Source organism: Ranitomeya variabilis, chromosome 2 (genome assembly GCF_051348905.1).
Source record: "Ranitomeya variabilis isolate aRanVar5 chromosome 2, aRanVar5.hap1, whole genome shotgun sequence".
Classification (NCBI taxonomy): Eukaryota; Metazoa; Chordata; class Amphibia; order Anura; family Dendrobatidae; genus Ranitomeya; species Ranitomeya variabilis.
This window is the reverse complement of record NC_135233.1, coordinates 82038588-82056071: the sequence shown is the minus strand read 5'-3', so window position 1 is coordinate 82056071 and position 17484 is coordinate 82038588.

Here is a 17484-nt window from a genome sequence, read left to right as displayed (position 1 = left end):
ATAAGGGGGGGAATGCTGCCTTATTGTGCAGTATCTGCCTACAGGGGGGAGTGCTGCCTTATTGTACAGTATCTGCCTATGGGGGGGTGCTGCCTTATTCTACAGGATCTGCCTTTGGGGGGTGCTGCCTTATACTACAGGTCTGCCTATGGGGGGTGCTGCTTTAAACTACAGGGTCTGCCTATAGGGGTGCTGCCTTGTGCTATATTGAGGACTATCTGGCACATTATACTATATGGAGGTTATCTATGGGGCCATCATACAGTGTGGGGATTACAGTGTTGGAGCCATCAAACAGTTTGAAGGCTACTAAGGGGTCAGTATACTGTGTGGGTGGTACTATACAGTTAGGGGGCATTATACTGTGTATAGGGGACCTGTACATGGGGGAGACTCTGGACATTGTTAAATGTAAAGTGGGCACTTATTGTAATAGGGGAACTCAGATTACTGTGACTATCAAAGGGGCACACAGAGGGCATTATTACTTTCAAAAGGGCAAAATGTGGGCTCTGTTTTCTAGGGCACTTGCACCCGGCATTACTATAATATAGAGGGGTGCTTTAGAATTTAGAGGGTACAGAGAACCACAGAGTAGGTGCAGTAATAGGGTCACATACGGCAGCAGCGGCTCAGTATCGGGGTATCAGGTGGAGTAATAGGGACACATATGGCAGCAGCGGCTCAGTATTGGGATATCAGGTGCAGTAATAGGGACATATGCAGCAGCGGTTCAGTATTGGGGTATCAGGTGCAGTAATAGGGACACATATGGCAGCAGGGGCTCAGTATTGGGGTATCAGCAGGATGAGGGGTTTGTGCAGGTTGGGAGTAGATGGTGATGGGCCTGGAATATGAGAAGTGAAACGTGTCTTTGTTGTATTCTCTGCAGCCGAGTCGTGGCTGGAAGAAGTTGTCATGTCGGTCTGGGCCAGATGGAAAAGACAGGAAAAGTGACGACTCCATCATAAAGAACGTCAATGGTAAGAGATTATCTGTAACTGTGCTGTGATCTGTTATATGCTCTGTAGGGCTAGTATCACTATCTACCACTGACCATATGGCAGTAATATCCATGTTGGTCGTTATATAGAGATTATCTTCAGTAACAGCGCGGTCATCTGCTGAGGTTCTCCTCCACAATTAGGGGGCGTCATCGAGTTGTAATCAAGGTTACCGGGTTAGGGGCCCACTCAGAAGCTTCGCCCCCCCTGGACCAAAACCCTAGCTACGCCTCTGGTCTGGTCTATTAAAATGTTTTAAAAGATTTACCCAGTAAACACCATAAGCAGAACAAAAATATCCAAATTTGTAGTCACTGTAAGGCTGCCGTCACACTAGCAGTATTTGGTCAGTATTTTACATCAGTATTTGTTAGCCAAAACCAGGAGTGGGTGATAAATGCAGAAGTGGTGCATATGTTTCTATTATACTTTTCCTCTAATTGTTCCACTCCTGGTTTTGGCTTACAAATACTGATGTAAAATACTGACCAAATACTGCTAGTGTGACGGCAGCCTAATACTGCAAAAAATACCATAACAAGCAATGAAAATTTCATATAAGTATGAAAATGGTATCAATAAAATCATCTCGATCTGCAAAAAAATAAGCCCTCACCTAGCTCCAATGACTGAAAAATTAAATCACTAATGCTATGGGTCTTGAAAAATAGCAACACACACCTCAAAAATATATTTTTTTCAAAGTTCTAATTTTGTTTTCAGCACTAAAATAAAAAAAAAAATGGACAACTTTGGACTCAACATAATCTGATGAGGAGAATAATTTTGCGAGGTCATTTATTATTTTCCGCAGTATGTCAATTCTTTTTGCGGATCTGCAGCGTTTCTGCACCCATTGACTTCCATTGAGCCAGTCAAATCCGCAACAAAACCACAGGTGTAAAAAGGTCTGCGGATTTGCTGCGGAGTTGCGTGCTAAAAACACTGCATATAGGGAGGAGGAAGTGTGTGGGCAGAGACTATGTGTGTGGGCAGAGACTATGTGAGCGGAGAATCTGTGTGGGTCTGTCTGCGGGTGTCTGTGTGTGTGCGGCTGTGTGCGAGTGTCTGTATGTGTCTGTGTGTGTCTCTGTGTGTCTGCGGGTGTCTGTGTGTGTGCAGGTGTCTGCGAATGTCTGTTTGCTGGTGTCTGTGTGTGTATGCGTGTGTAGCCAGGCATCGTCTGATGGGACTACTGCTACCATTCAGCTATGTCTGATGTCACATATAACAGTGACAGCATGAGCCGATGATGGGGCAGTTGTCCCATCATACAGCACCTGTGTTCAAGTGTAAAAAAAAAAAAAAACATTTCCATATTCACATACATATTCATACTCACCATACAGCTAATCCCTGACACCCTCGTTCTCCTGCAATAAAAATGAAATATTAATAAACCACCATAAATACTCCCTTGTCCGCCGTAGTCCATTTAATGAGTGTCCCACAACTATCTCATGCGTAGAACAGTCACATCGGGAGACATGACCGCTCTACACGGCTCCTATGATACACTGTGGGAAGATCACCTCCTGTTAGTATACCACTACACCACCATGAGAGAGTTCACCGGAGTTCATGCTGTCATATTTCCCACGCAGCAGTGCCGTAAAGTGAGAGCACAAACTCCCGTGAGCTCTCAGTGATACACTGCAGGAGGATTATCTCCTGTCAGTGTATCAGCGCAGGCCCTGTAGAACGGACACATCTCCTGATGTGACTGTTCTACACAGGAGATTGTCGTGGGACACTCATAATTAAATGGATTACAGCGGACAGTGAGTATATGTGTTGGTTTATTATTTTATTTTTGTTGCAGGAGAACGAGGGATTCGGAGATTAGTCGATGCAGTAAGTATGGTAAATTAAGATTAATAAAAAACTTTATTCTAGCTGTGTGTTTATTGACCATATAGCTATAGGATTAGTAATGGATAGATGTCTTATAGACGCCTCTCCATTACTTAGCCATGGGCTTGATGTCACCTGGCAATACAAAGGTGACATCAACCTCACAAATATTACCCCACTTGCCACCACTACAGGGCAAGTGGGAAGAGCAAGGCTTAGTGCCAGAATTGGTGCATCTATAAGATGCACCATTTCTGGGGCGGCTGAGAGCTGATGTTTTTAGCCTTTGGGGGTGCCAATATACATGGCCCCTTCCCAGGCTATTAATATCAGCCTGCAGCTGTCTGCCTAGCTTTTTTAGGTTCAATTTTATACGGGGACCCCATGTTAATTTTTTTCTGGGGTTCCCCTGTAAACTAGCCAGTAAATACTAAGCAAATATCTGTGAGCTGATATTAATAGCCTGGGAACCTTTATGGCTATTGGCTCATTCCCAGAATATTAACATCAGCCCTCAGCTGTTGGCTTTCCCTCTGCTTGTGAAGAAAATTACGCGGTAGCCCACACAATTTTTTTTAGGGAATGTTCCCATGGTCAGGAATTGGTAGCGCTTTGGACACAGCACATGTCTGCTCCCTCCAAAGCGCTGCTGAGCGTCTTCGCAAGATAAATTGACATGCTGCGCAGGGAAGCCGCGGGTGCCGGTGCACGTATAGTGGAGATGATATTTATTCAAATCCCATCCACTATGCTGTAACATCTGGCAGCTGCGGGTTGGATGCTGCCATGGAAACGTACCCTTACAAAGTTTTTGAAAATTAAATAGATTGCGTTTCACACAGATTTCGTATGTGTGTGTCTTTAATTTAACTCTTTATTTACCATTTTATTAATGATGATATCTGGCTGACACCTGGTTATTACTAAACCTCGGGCTCGTTATTACATATATATATACAGTATATATATATATATATATATATTATATTCACTTATATTTATTTTGTGTGTGTAAACATATTTGAACATGGTATGTAATGATATTATGGTCTTCAATGGAGAATGTAAAAGAAGAGGTTGGACTAGGAAATGACATCACAATTCTTTTTTCTTGTTAAATAATACATCTTTACTTAGCTTATAAAAACACAGACAAATCCACATAGAAATCCGCATGAAAATTCGCATTAAATCCGCATAAAAAAAGCACGGATTTTCAACTGCGTCTTCTGCCAAGAGAAGAAGAATCCGCACAGATTTTTACAAGAGCAAATACGAATTGTGTGCACATATCCTAAATGTTTGTCTTCTCAATGCTGCTGCCAGTGCAGAAAGCATGGCGCTTGCAAGGAGTTAGGGTATGTTTCCACGGTCAGTATTCACTGCGGGTTGGACGCGGTGTACATCCACAGCATCCAATCCACAGCGGCCAGATGTTACAGCATAGTGGAGGGGATTTTATGAAATCCCATCACCACTATGCGTGCAGGGACTCCTCCGGCTTCCCTGCGTATACACACATGCGGTGCATCTTTATAGTCCACAGCATGTCAATTTATCTTGTGGAGACGCTCATTCTCCACAAGATAAATATCACCATCCAATGTATAGGACACGGTGATTCCGCACGGTTCAATGAACACATGCGGAATCACTGGCATTCAAAAGCCGGCAGCGCTTTGGACGGAGCGGACATGTGCTGAGTCCAAAGTGCTGCCTAATCCGGACCTTGGAAACATACGCTTTGTCATCTGATTGCTGTGGTCTGTGAAGGAAGTCCCCTCTAAAATGTAAAGTGATGCGGAATATGTTGGCGCTATAGAAATAAAATTATTATTATTAAGTCATCAAGATGACTCTCAGACAAAATGTACAGGGCAGCAACAAGATGTCGAACTCTTTGTAGCTATCTGCTCTGCACTGGCAGCAGCCTTCGATTAGCAAAACACTTCCATGCTTAGCTCTCCTCATCATGAAGGAGAGGGCATGAGGTGCAGGGACATTAGGTGGCTCCCCACTAGTGTTGAGTGTTGTGAAATTGGATTCTGGGCTCCCCCGGTGGCCACTTGTGGAATTTAACTTGTGTGCATCATCCCCTCTGTTCACCTGCTCCTATCAGGATGTGGGAGTCGCTATATAGCCTTGCTCCTCTGTCAGTTTCATGCCGGTCAACAATGTAATCAGTAGCCTTTCTGTGCTTGTTCCTGCTACTAGACAACTCCCAGCTAAGTTGGACTTTTGTCCTTGTGTGTTTTTGCATTTTGTTCCTGTTCACAGCTGCTGTTTCGTTACTGTGTCTGGAAAGCTCTTGTGAGCGGAAATTGCCACTCTGGTGTTATGAGTTAATGCTAGAGTCTTAAAGTAATTTCTGGATGGTGTTTTGATAGGGTTTTCTGCTGACCATGAAAGTACCCTTTCTGTCTTCATGCTATCTAGTAAGCGGACCTCGATTTTGCTAAACCTATTTTCATACTACGTTTGTCATTTCATCTAAAATCACCGCCAATATATGTGGGGGCCTCTGTCTGCCTTTTGGGAAAATTTCTCTAGAGGTGAGCCAGGACTGTCTTTTCCTCTGCTAGGATTAGGTAGTTCTCCGGCTGGCGCTGGGCATCTAGGGATAAAAAAACGTAGGCATGCTACCCGGCCACTTCTAGTTGTGCGGCAGGTTTAGTTCATGGTCAGTATAGTTTCCATCTTCCAAGAGCTAGTTCTCATATATGCTGGGCTATGTTCTCTCGCCATTGAGAATCATGACAGTTTGACCGGCCCAAAAAAGGGTTAAATTACAGGCTGAGAAAGGAGAGAAAAAAGAAGTCTGCTACAATTTTTTTTTTTTCCCCTCTAGTTCTGAGTGTGCTCTTAATTGAATCACTTGCTAGTCTGGCTATACTGCAGCCTTCCTCTCTTCCTCTCCTTCTAATCCTTGAATGGCTCTGTGTTCACCTGTTTCAAATGGATCTTCAGAGTGTAGCTACAGGTTTGAATAATCTCGCCACAAAGGTACAAAATTTGCAAGATTTTGTTGTTCATGCACCTATGTCTGAGCCTAGAATTCCTTTGCCTGAATTCTTCTCGGGGAATAGATCTCACTTTCAAAATTTTAAAAATAATTGCAAATTGTTTTTGTCCCTGAAGTCTCGCTCTGCCGGAGACCCTGCACAGCAGGTCAGGATTGTAATTTCCTTGCTCCGGGGCGACCCTCAAGACTGGGCTTTTGCATTGGCACCAGGGGATCCTGCGTTGCTCAATGTGGATGCGTTTTTTCTGGCCTTGGGGTTGCTTTATGAGGAACCTCATTTAGAGCTTCAGGCGGAAAAGGCCTTGATGTCCTTGTCTCAGGGGCAAGATGAAGCTGAAATATACTGCCAAAAATTCCGCAAATGGTCTGTGCTTACTCAGTGGAATGAGTGCGCCCTGGCGGCGATTTTCAGAGAAGGTCTCTCTGATGCCATTAAGGATGTTATGGTGGGGTTCCCTGTGCCTGCGAGTCTGAATGAGTCCATGACGATGGCTATTCAGATCGATAGGCGTCTGCGGGAGCGCAAATCTGTGCACCATTTGGCGGTGTCTACTGAGAAAACGCCAGAAAATATGCAATGTGATAGAATTCTGTCCAGAAGCGAGCGGCAGAATTTTAGACGAAAAAATGGGTTGTGCTTCTATTGTGGTGATTCAACTCATGTTATATCAGCATGCTTTAAGCGTACTAAGAAGCCTGACAAGTCTGTTTCAATTAGCACTTTACAGTCTAAGTTTATTCTATCTGTGACCCTGATTTGTTCTTTGTCATCTATTACCGCGGACGCCTATGTCGACTCTGGCGCTGCTTTGAGTCTTATGGATTGGTCCTTTGCCAAACGCTGTGGGTATGATTTGGAGCCATTGGAGGCTCCGATACCTCTGAAAGGGATTGACTCCACCCCATTGGCTAGTAATAAACCACAATACTGGACACAAGTGACTATGCGTGTTAATCCGGATCACCAGGAGGTTATTCGCTTTCTGGTGCTGTATAATCTACATGATGTTTTGGTGCTGGGATTGCCATGGCTGCAATCTCATAACCCAGTCTTCGACTGGAGAGCTATGTCTGTGTTAAGCTGGGGATGTAAAGGAACTCATGGGGACGTACCTTTGGTTTCCATTTCATCATCTATTCCCTCTGAGATTCCTGAATTCTTGTCTGACTTTCGTGACGTTTTTGAAGAACCCAAGGTTGGTTCACTACCTCCGCACTGGGAGTGCGATTGTGCCATAGACTTGATCCCGGGTAGTAAATACCCTAAGGGTCGTTTATTTAATCTGTCTGTGCCTGAACACGCTGCTATGCGAGAATATATAAAGGAGTCCTTGGAAAAGGGACATATTCGTCCTTCGTCATCTCCCTTAGGAGCCGGTTTTTTCTTTGTGTCTAAGAAAGACGGCTCTTTGAGGCCGTGTATTGATTATCGACTTTTGAATAAAATCACGGTTAAATATCAATATCCGTTACCACTGCTTACTGATTTGTTTGCTCGTATAAAGGGGGCCAAGTGGTTCTCTAAGATTGATCTCCGTGGGGCGTATAATTTGGTGCGAATCAAGCAGGGGGATGAGTGGAAAACCGCATTTAATACGCCCGAGGGCCATTTTGAGTATTTGGTGATGCCTTTTGGTCTTTCAAATGCCCCTTCAGTCTTCCAGTCCTTTATGCATGACATTTTCCGTGATTATTTGGATAAATTTATGATTGTGTATCTGGATGATATTCTGATTTTTTCGGATGACCGGGACTCTCATGTCCAGCAGGTCAGGAGGGTTTTTCAGGTTTTGCGGTCTAATTCCTTGTGTGTGAAGGGTTCTAAGTGTGTTTTTGGGGTTCAGAAGATTTCCTTCTTGGGATACATTTTTTCCCCCTCTTCCATCGAGATGGATCCTGTCAAGGTTCAGGCTATTGGTGATTGGACGCAACCCTCTTCTCTTAAGAGTCTTCAGAAATTTTTGGGCTTTGCTAACTTTTATCGTCGATTTATTGCTGGTTTTTCTGATGTTGTAAAACCATTGACTGATTTGACTAAGAAGGGTGCTGATGTTGCTGATTGGTCCCCTGATGCTGTGGAGGCCTTTCGGGAGCTCAAGCGCCGCTTTTCTTCCGCCCCAGTGTTGCGTCAGCCTGATGTTGCTCTTCCTTTTCAGGTTGAGGTCGACGCTTCTGAAATCGGAGCTGGGGCGGTGTTGTCGCAGAGAAGTTCCGACTGCTCCGTGATGAGACCTTGTGCTTTTTTTTCCCGTAAATTTTCGCCCGCCGAGCGGAATTATGATATTGGGAATCGGGAGCTTTTGGCCATGAAGTGGGCTTTTGAGGAGTGGCGTCACTGGCTTGAGGGGGCCAGACATCAGGTGGTGGTATTGACTGACCACAAAAATTTAATTTACCTTGAGTCTGCCAGGCGCCTGAATCCTAGACAAGCGCGCTGGTCGTTGTTTTTCTCTCGGTTTAATTTTGTGGTGTCTTACCTACCGGGTTCTAAGAATGTTAAGGCGGATGCCCTTTCTAGGAGTTTTGAGCCTGACTCCCCTGGTAATTCTGAGCCCACAGGTATCCTTAAAGATGGAGTGATATTGTCTGCCGTTTCTCCAGACCTGCGGCGGGCCTTGCAGGAGTTTCAGGCGGATAGACCTGATCGTTGCCCACCTGGTAGACTGTTTGTTCCTGATGATTGGACCAGTAGAGTCATCTCTGAGGTTCATTCTTCTGCGTTGGCAGGTCATCCTGGAATCTTTGGTACCAGGGATTTGGTGGCAAGGTCCTTCTGGTGGCCTTCCCTGTCACGAGATGTGCGAGGCTTTGTGCAGTCTTGTGACGTTTGTGCTCGGGCCAAGCCTTGTTGTTCTCGGGCTAGTGGATTGTTGTTACCCTTGCCTATCCCGAAGAGGCCTTGGACGCACATCTCGATGGATTTTATTTCGGATCTGCCTGTTTCTCAGAAGATGTCTGTCATCTGGGTGGTGTGTGACCGTTTCTCTAAGATGGTCCATCTGGTTCCCTTGCCTAAGTTGCCTTCTTCTTCCGAGTTGGTTCCTCTGTTTTTTCAAAATGTTGTTCGTTTGCATGGTATTCCGGAGAATATTGTTTCTGACAGAGGGACCCAATTCGTGTCTAGATTTTGGCGGGCATTCTGTGCTAGGATGGGCATAGATTTGTCTTTTTCGTCTGCTTTCCATCCTCAGACTAATGGCCAGACCGAGCGGACTAATCAGACCTTGGAGACATATTTGAGGTGTTTTGTGTCTGCGGATCAGGATGATTGGGTTGCTTTTTTGCCTTTGGCGGAGTTCGCCCTCAATAATTGGGCCAGCTCTGCCACCTTGGTGTCCCCGTTTTTCTGTAATTCGGGGTTTCATCCTCGATTTTCCTCCGGTCAAGTGGAATCTTCGGATTGTCCTGGAGTGGATGCTGTGGTGGAGAGGTTGCATCAGATTTGGGGGCAGGTGGTGGACAATTTGAAGTTGTCCCAGGAGAAGACTCAGCTTTTTGCCAACCGCCGTCGTCGTGTTGGTCCTCGGCTTTGTGTTGGGGACTTGGTGTGGTTGTCTTCTCGTTTTGTCCCTATGAGGGTTTCTTCTCCTAAGTTTAAGCCTCGGTTCATCGGCCCGTACAAGATATTGGAGATTCTTAACCCTGTGTCCTTCCGTTTGGACCTCCCTGCATCCTTTTCGATTCATAATGTTTTTCATCGGTCATTGTTGCGCAGGTATGAGGTACCAGCTGTGCCTTCCGTTGAGCCTCCTGCTCCGGTGTTGGTTGAGGGTGAGTTGGAGTACGTTGTGGAAAAGATCTTGGACTCTCGTGTTTCCAGACGGAAACTCCAGTATCTGGTCAAATGGAAGGGATACGGTCAGGAGGATAATTCTTGGGTCACTGCCTCTGATGTTCATGCCTCCGATCTTGTCCGTGCCTTTCATAGGGCTCATCCTGATCGCCCTGGTGGTTCTGGTGAGGGTTCGGTGCCCCCTCCTTGAGGGGGGGGGTACTGTTGTGAAATTGGATTCTGGGCTCCCCCGGTGGCCACTTGTGGAATTTAACTTGTGTGCATCATCCCCTCTGTTCACCTGCTCCTATCAGGATGTGGGAGTCGCTATATAGCCTTGCTCCTCTGTCAGTTTCATGCCGGTCAACAATGTAATCAGTAGCCTTTCTGTGCTTGTTCCTGCTACTAGACAACTCCCAGCTAAGTTGGACTTTTGTCCTTGTGTGTTTTTGCATTTTGTTCCTGTTCACAGCTGCTGTTTCGTTACTGTGTCTGGAAAGCTCTTGTGAGCGGAAATTGCCACTCTGGTGTTATGAGTTAATGCTAGAGTCTTAAAGTAATTTCTGGATGGTGTTTTGATAGGGTTTTCTGCTGACCATGAAAGTACCCTTTCTGTCTTCATGCTATCTAGTAAGCGGACCTCGATTTTGCTAAACCTATTTTCATACTACGTTTGTCATTTCATCTAAAATCACCGCCAATATATGTGGGGGCCTCTGTCTGCCTTTTGGGAAAATTTCTCTAGAGGTGAGCCAGGACTGTCTTTTCCTCTGCTAGGATTAGGTAGTTCTCCGGCTGGCGCTGGGCATCTAGGGATAAAAAAACGTAGGCATGCTACCCGGCCACTTCTAGTTGTGCGGCAGGTTTAGTTCATGGTCAGTATAGTTTCCATCTTCCAAGAGCTAGTTCTCATATATGCTGGGCTATGTTCTCTCGCCATTGAGAATCATGACAGTTGAGCATTCCGATACCGCAAGTATCGGGCATCGGCCGATACTTGCGGTATCGGAATTCCGATACCGAGATCCGATACTTTTGTGGTATCGGGAATCGGAATCGGAAGTTTCCAGTGTATGGTTCCCAGGGTCTGAAGGAGAGGAAACTCTCCTTCAGGCCCTGGGATCCATATCCATGTAAAAAATAAAGAATTAAAATAAAAAATAGGGATATACTCACCCTCTGACGCGCCCTGGTAGTAACCGGCAGCCTGCTTTGCTTAAAATGAGCGCGTTCAGCACCTTCCATGACGTCACGGCTTCTGATTGGTCGCGCGTGCCGCTCATGTGACCGCCACGTGACCAATCACAAGCAGTGACGTCATTCTCAGGTCCTAAATTCCTAATTCTAGGAATTTAGGACCTGAGAATGACGTCACGGCTTGTGATTGGTCGCGTGGCGGTCACATGAGCGGCACGCAACCAATCAGAAGCCGTGACATCATGGAAGGCCCTAAACGCGCTCATTTTAAGCAAAGAAGGCTGCCAGTTAACAGCGGTGAGGTGCAGGGGCCTCCGGAGAGGTGAGTATATCAATATTTTTTATTTTAATTCTTTATTTTACACATTAATATGGATCCCAGGGAACCATCAGGATACCTTCCGATACTTGGTGTCCCATTGACTTGTATTGGTATCGGGTATCGGTATCGGCGATATCCGATACTTTTCGGGTATCGGCCGATACTATCCGATACCGATACTTTCAAGTATCGGACGGTATCGCTCAACACTACTCCCCACTCCTGATTCCTGATGAGATCTGGCTGAGGCGGAGAGATTCTCCTTCATGGCTGAGGCAACTATTTCAAGTGAGAGGGAACTGCACATGGTTAAGTAAGATGATTAGACGGACGGACATAGGAGACAGTAGTGATAACACTAGGGGGCACTATACCACACTTCAAAGGTACATATCATTTGAATGGGGCATCATTTTTGTAAGTATAAATTACAGAAATGTTTCTTTCCTCGATGTCTGCAGCAATACCTATATGGTAAATGGTGGCAAAACCCCTATAAAAGCAGAACACCATGTACCAAAAGAAGCAATTAAACATAATCTCCATAGTAATCTTCATTCTCCCATTCTGTAATATTCGTGTCTTGTGCCAAACTTTGAGACCAGTTGACAGGTGAAGGGTGACCCTACGCATCTCCATGTTATATCTGATGTTATGACTCAGGGTGGACTTGTGGTTTGCTATGGAAAGTCTGTACAAGAAATATTAATATATTTTTACTATACATGATTATAGTATTTTCATCCCACTGCTGTCATTTTGTACTTTTTGCTAACAGATTTTCCCAGCAGTCCTGTGCTGTAATAGGGAATTTTCAGTATTGAGCTTGGCTCACAGACTTAGCAATTTAATCTAGTGGTTACACTCGTCTTTCTCCTAAAACCTAGGCAATATATTTACTGTTTATCTCAATTTACTCTTTACTTTCCAATATGAATTATCTCAATAAAACTGTCATCACAGGACCATAGTAATGTGAATCTGGCTGTTAAAACCTTGTTATAATATATGGATGAATAACACAAAATCTGCTTTACCTACTTTTTATATAGGACTGTTACTTTTTATTACTGCTACTTCTTTTTAGTTTGCAATATACTTACACAAAACAGTATTGTATGAGTCAAAAATCAGGGACTATGGAAAATATCTTGAAGATGTTCCCATATAAGTGTCATGTTACATATGAGGACTATGGCCAAGGTTTTCTTGACAGGAAGAATAGAGAAAAATGGAAATCTCAACAAGCGCACAGGCGAATTGCATGTAAGTCAATAACGTCCATCAGGTACAATTTGGATCTGCACTAGATAGTTGATAGTCACAGGGATTTCTAACTGCTAGAAGGCCCATCAATCACAAAAATAAAGGCCTCTGACTCATCTGTGTGAATAAAGCTAAGGTCACACATGTGCACCAATTGTTCACCATTTATGGAAACTATGGGTCCAATTCATTAAAGCTTTTACAACTGTAATCTGATTTAAAAAGCTGTGAAAAGTTGTAACATTTTGGCTCAACTCATGGCTGCACTTAAATTTTGCATCTTTTGGTGTTCTCATGTCATTTTCACCCAGCCCCAACAAAGTGGTCCAACTATGGGCCAGGACAGGGCATGGTGATGCCACTTGTCAAATTCATCATGAGCAGCAGTGTTACTTACTCTAGCAGGGATTGGAGTAGGATTTGTGGCAAGGTGCGCATGCACAAGGATGGGCATGCCACTTGCCTGATGCTCCTGATTCATTAAAAGGCACATGCCTCCTAATGATTCAAGAGCATCTTATTCCAGAGTGCCACCTCATTAAGACCGACATGAAGATTGCCGGTTTTGATTACTCAAGGCCACTAGACACCCACTGACCTGTAATACATACCCCTACTCAATATCCATATTATATATCCAGACTCTATCTGTCACTATATTCAGTGGGCAAAATAAGAATTGAGATTCTGGTTTGGCTTTTTTCCTAAATCATGTGACAAGGCTCGTTAAAGAGTCGACATTGACTGTTAGGATTGTTAATTCCAATAGGTGGCGCTAGAATTCTAGTTTTCTTCCTCTCTGAAGAAAATTTGCAAATACAGTTAGGTCCATATATATTTGGACAGAGACAACCTTTTTCTAATTTTGGTTATAGACATTACCACAATGAATTTTAAACAAAACAATTCAGATACAGTTGAAGTTCAGACTTTCAGCTTTCATTTGAGGGTATCCACATTAAAATTGGATGAAGGGTTTAGGAGCTTCCGCTCCTTAACATGTGCCACCCTGTTTTTAAAGGGACCAAAAGTAATTGGACAATTGACTCCAAGGCTATTTCATGGACAGTTGTGGGCAATCCCTTCATTATGTCATTCTGAATTAAGCAGATAAAAGGCCTGGAGTTGATTTGAGGTGTGGTGCTTGCATTTGGAAGGTTTTGCTGTGAAGTAAACATGCGGTCAAAGGAGCTCTCCATGCAGGTGAAACAAGCCATCCTTAAGCTGCGAAAACAGAAAAAAACCCATCTGAAAAATTGCTACAATATTAGGAGTGGAAAAATCTACAGTTTGGTACATCCTGAGAAAGAAAGAAAGCACTGGTGAACTCATCAATGCAAAAAGACCTGGGTGCCCACGGAAGACAACAGCAATGGATGATCGCAGAATAATCTCCATGGTGAAGAGAAACCCCTTCACAACAGCCAACCAAGTGACCAACACTCTCCCGGAGGTCGGCGTATCAATATCCACATCTACCATAAAGAGAAGACTGCATGAAAGTAAATACAGAGGGTTCACTGCACGGTGCAAGTCACTCATAAGCATCAAGAATAAAAAGGCTATACTGGACTTTGCTAAAAAACATCTAAAACAGCCAGCACAGTTCTGGAAGAACATTCTTTGGACAGATGAAACCAAGATCAACCTCTACCAGAATGATGGAAAGAGAAAAGTATGGCGAAGGCGTGGTACAGCTCATGATCCAAAGCATACCACATCATCTGTAAAACACTGCAGAGGCAATGTGATGGCTTGGGCATGCCTGGCTGCCAGTGGCACTGGGTCACTAGTGTTTATTGATGATGTGACACAGGACAGAAGCAGCCAAATGAATTCTGAGGTATTCAGAGACATACTGTGTGCTCAGATCCAGTCAAATGCAGCCAAACTGATTGGTTGTCGTTTCATACTACAGATGGACAATGACCCAAAACATAAAGCCAAAGCAACTCAGGAGTTTATTAAAGCAAAGAAGTGGAATATTCTTGAATGGCCAAGTCAGTCACCTGATCTGAACCCAATTGAGCAGCATTTCACTTGTTATAGACTAAACTTCAGACAGAAAGGCCCATAAACAAACAGCAACTGAAAACCACTGCAGTGAAGGCCTGGCAGAGCATCAAAAAGGAGGAAACACAGCGTCTGGTGATGTCCATGAGTTCAAGACTTCAGGCAGTCATTGCCAACAAAGGATTTTCAACCAAGTACTAGAAATGAACATTTTATTTACAAATATTTAATCTGTCCAATTACTTTTGGTCCCTTTAAAAACAGGTTGGCACATATTAAGGAGCTGAAACTCCTAAACCCTTCATCCAATTTTAATGTGGATACCCTAAAATGAAAGCTGAAAGTCTGAACTTCAACTGCATCTGAATCGTTTTGTTTAAAATTTATTGTGGTAGTGTCTAGAACCAAAATTAGAATAATGTTGTCTCTGTCCAAATATATATGGACCTAACTGTAAGTATTTGATACACTGCTGATTTTCTACGTTTTCTCACATACAAAGAATGGAGAGGTCTGTCAATTTTTATTGCAAACAGAATCTTACAAAAAAAAATCACATTGTATGATTTTTACTTAATTAATTTGCATTTTATTGCATGAAATAAGTATTTGATACAAAAGATAACAAAACTTAATATTTGGTACAGAAACCTTTGCATTTACAAATGTCAGACTTTTCTTGTAGTTCTTGACCAAGTTTTCACACACTGCAGCAGGGATTTTGGCCCACTCCTCCATAAGGATCTTCTCCAGATCTTTCAGGTTTTGGGGCTGTCACTGGGTGACATTGACTTTCAGCGCCTTCCAAAAATTTTCTGTTGGGTTCAGGTCTGGAGACTGGCTAGGCCACTCCAAAACCTTGAAATGCTTCTTATGGAGCTACTCTTTAGTTACCCCCGGCTGTGTGTTTCAGGTCATTGTCATGCTGGAAGACCCAGCCATGACTCGCCTTCAATGCTCTTACTGAGGGAAGGCGGTTGTTGATCAAAATCTCACGATACATGACCCCATTCATCTTTCATTCAATACGGTGCAGTCTTCTTATCCACTTTGCAGAAAAGCACCCCAAAGTATGACGTTTCCCACCCAATGCTTCACAAATGGGATGATGTTCTAGGGGTTGTACTCACCCTTCCTAAAAAAAACACAGCGAGTGGTGTTGATACCAAAAAGTTCTATTTTGTTCTCATCTGGCCACATGACTTTCTCATATGCCTCCTCTGGATCATCCAGATGGTCATTGGCGAACTTTAAACAGGCCTGAACATGTGCTGGCGTGAGCAGGGGGACCTTCTGTGCCCTGCAGGATTTGAATTCATGATGGCATAGTATGTTACTAGCAGTAATGTTTGAGACTGTGATACCAGCTCTCTTCAGGTCATTAATCAGGTTTTCCCATGTAGTTCTGGGCTGATTCTTGACCTCTCTCAGAATCAACCTTACCCCATGAGGTGATCATCTTGTTTTTCTTCCATTTTCTAATAATTGTGTCAACAGTTGTTACCTGTTTTTGTCCCTGGTGTCCTTAGACAGCTCTTTGGTCATGGCCATAGTGGAGAGGTTGGAGTGTGGTTGATTGAGTGTGTGGACAAGTGTCTTTTCTACAGGTAACAAGTTCAAACAGGTGCAATTCAACTAACAGGTCTGGGAGAGCCAGAATTTTGCTGGTTGGTAGGTGATCAAATACTTATTTCATGCAATAAAATCCAATTTAATAATTTGAAAATCATACAAAGTGATTTTCTAGTTTTAGTCTTTAGATTCTGTCTCTCACAGTTGAAGTGTGCCAACGATAAAAATTACAGACCCTCTCCATTTTTTGTTGATGGAAAACTTTAAAAATTTGCAGTGTATCAAATGCTTATTTTCCCCACTGTACAGAGTCTGTGTATGTACATCAGGCCAGTACCCTTACAAATTATAGGGATTGTACAAAAAGTTCAAATTCTGAATAATTACTGGCTAACATAGAAATTTGAAATATATTGTTTATCTGTATAAGCTAGGTTACCAAATGTGAGTCAAAATCCATAGATTTCTATCCATTTTAAAGACTGTTACTTTGAATGAAGTGATTTGCTTTTTCACAAACAGAGATAAGAGAACTGTGCTCAATGATAAAGTATGTCTCTTTGCAAGAGATGTCACTACTAGAGATTCCTTATGGTATCGTGCAGAGATTGGGTGATGGGGCACAAAAAATGTCTTCATTTTTTTAAATTCATGTAATTTTATTCACTTTAACGACCTATGAAATTGATAGAAGTCTATGAATTTGCAAAAAATGTAGGCACACTAAAGATATACAATATATTCCCTCAAAATCAGATCTCTGTGTTAGCCACAAGACATCATGACATGCATCACTTGAGGATTATTCAACATAGGAAGTGCCTGATTTACAGTGAAGAAAGACATCACCTGCCAAGGAGGCCAGAGACGGAGGAAGCCAACAGGGGACCAGGCACAAAGCTGTGGCAGCAGGACAGATGAACAGGAGGTGGGCTGGGCATACTATTTTTTTATTTTTGAACCCTGCCAGCCAGCTGCTACTTTTCTGGATTCACACAGAGAAAAGCACCAAAATTTTGGATTTCAGTTTTTATATACAATTCACGGCAAATTCGATCAAACTGATTAGACCTCTAGCAAATATATTTGCATTTAGGATATGTTTGATTATTGTACTATGATTCTGAAGAGCATGTTACATTCATTTAAAAGATAATTATATTTATCCACAAATCAGAGCTGAGATCTCTGACTGTGACCCAAAGTGATGGCTTTTTTTTTACCAAAAAAAGTAAATTTATCCACCACAAGGTAACAGATTGTGGTGACAAATTTAGTTTTTCCCTTTTTAAATATGTGCATATTCTCCAAATTTTTTTTATCCTTTATGATTAAAAGATAAGTTTTAAAGACTTTCATTTGGTTCAGGAGGACATCCCTTTTTGACCATTAAGATCTATTTGACCTAGAAGCCAGACCTGTGCATACTCTGTGCACCACACCCAGATCACAGACTACCTAC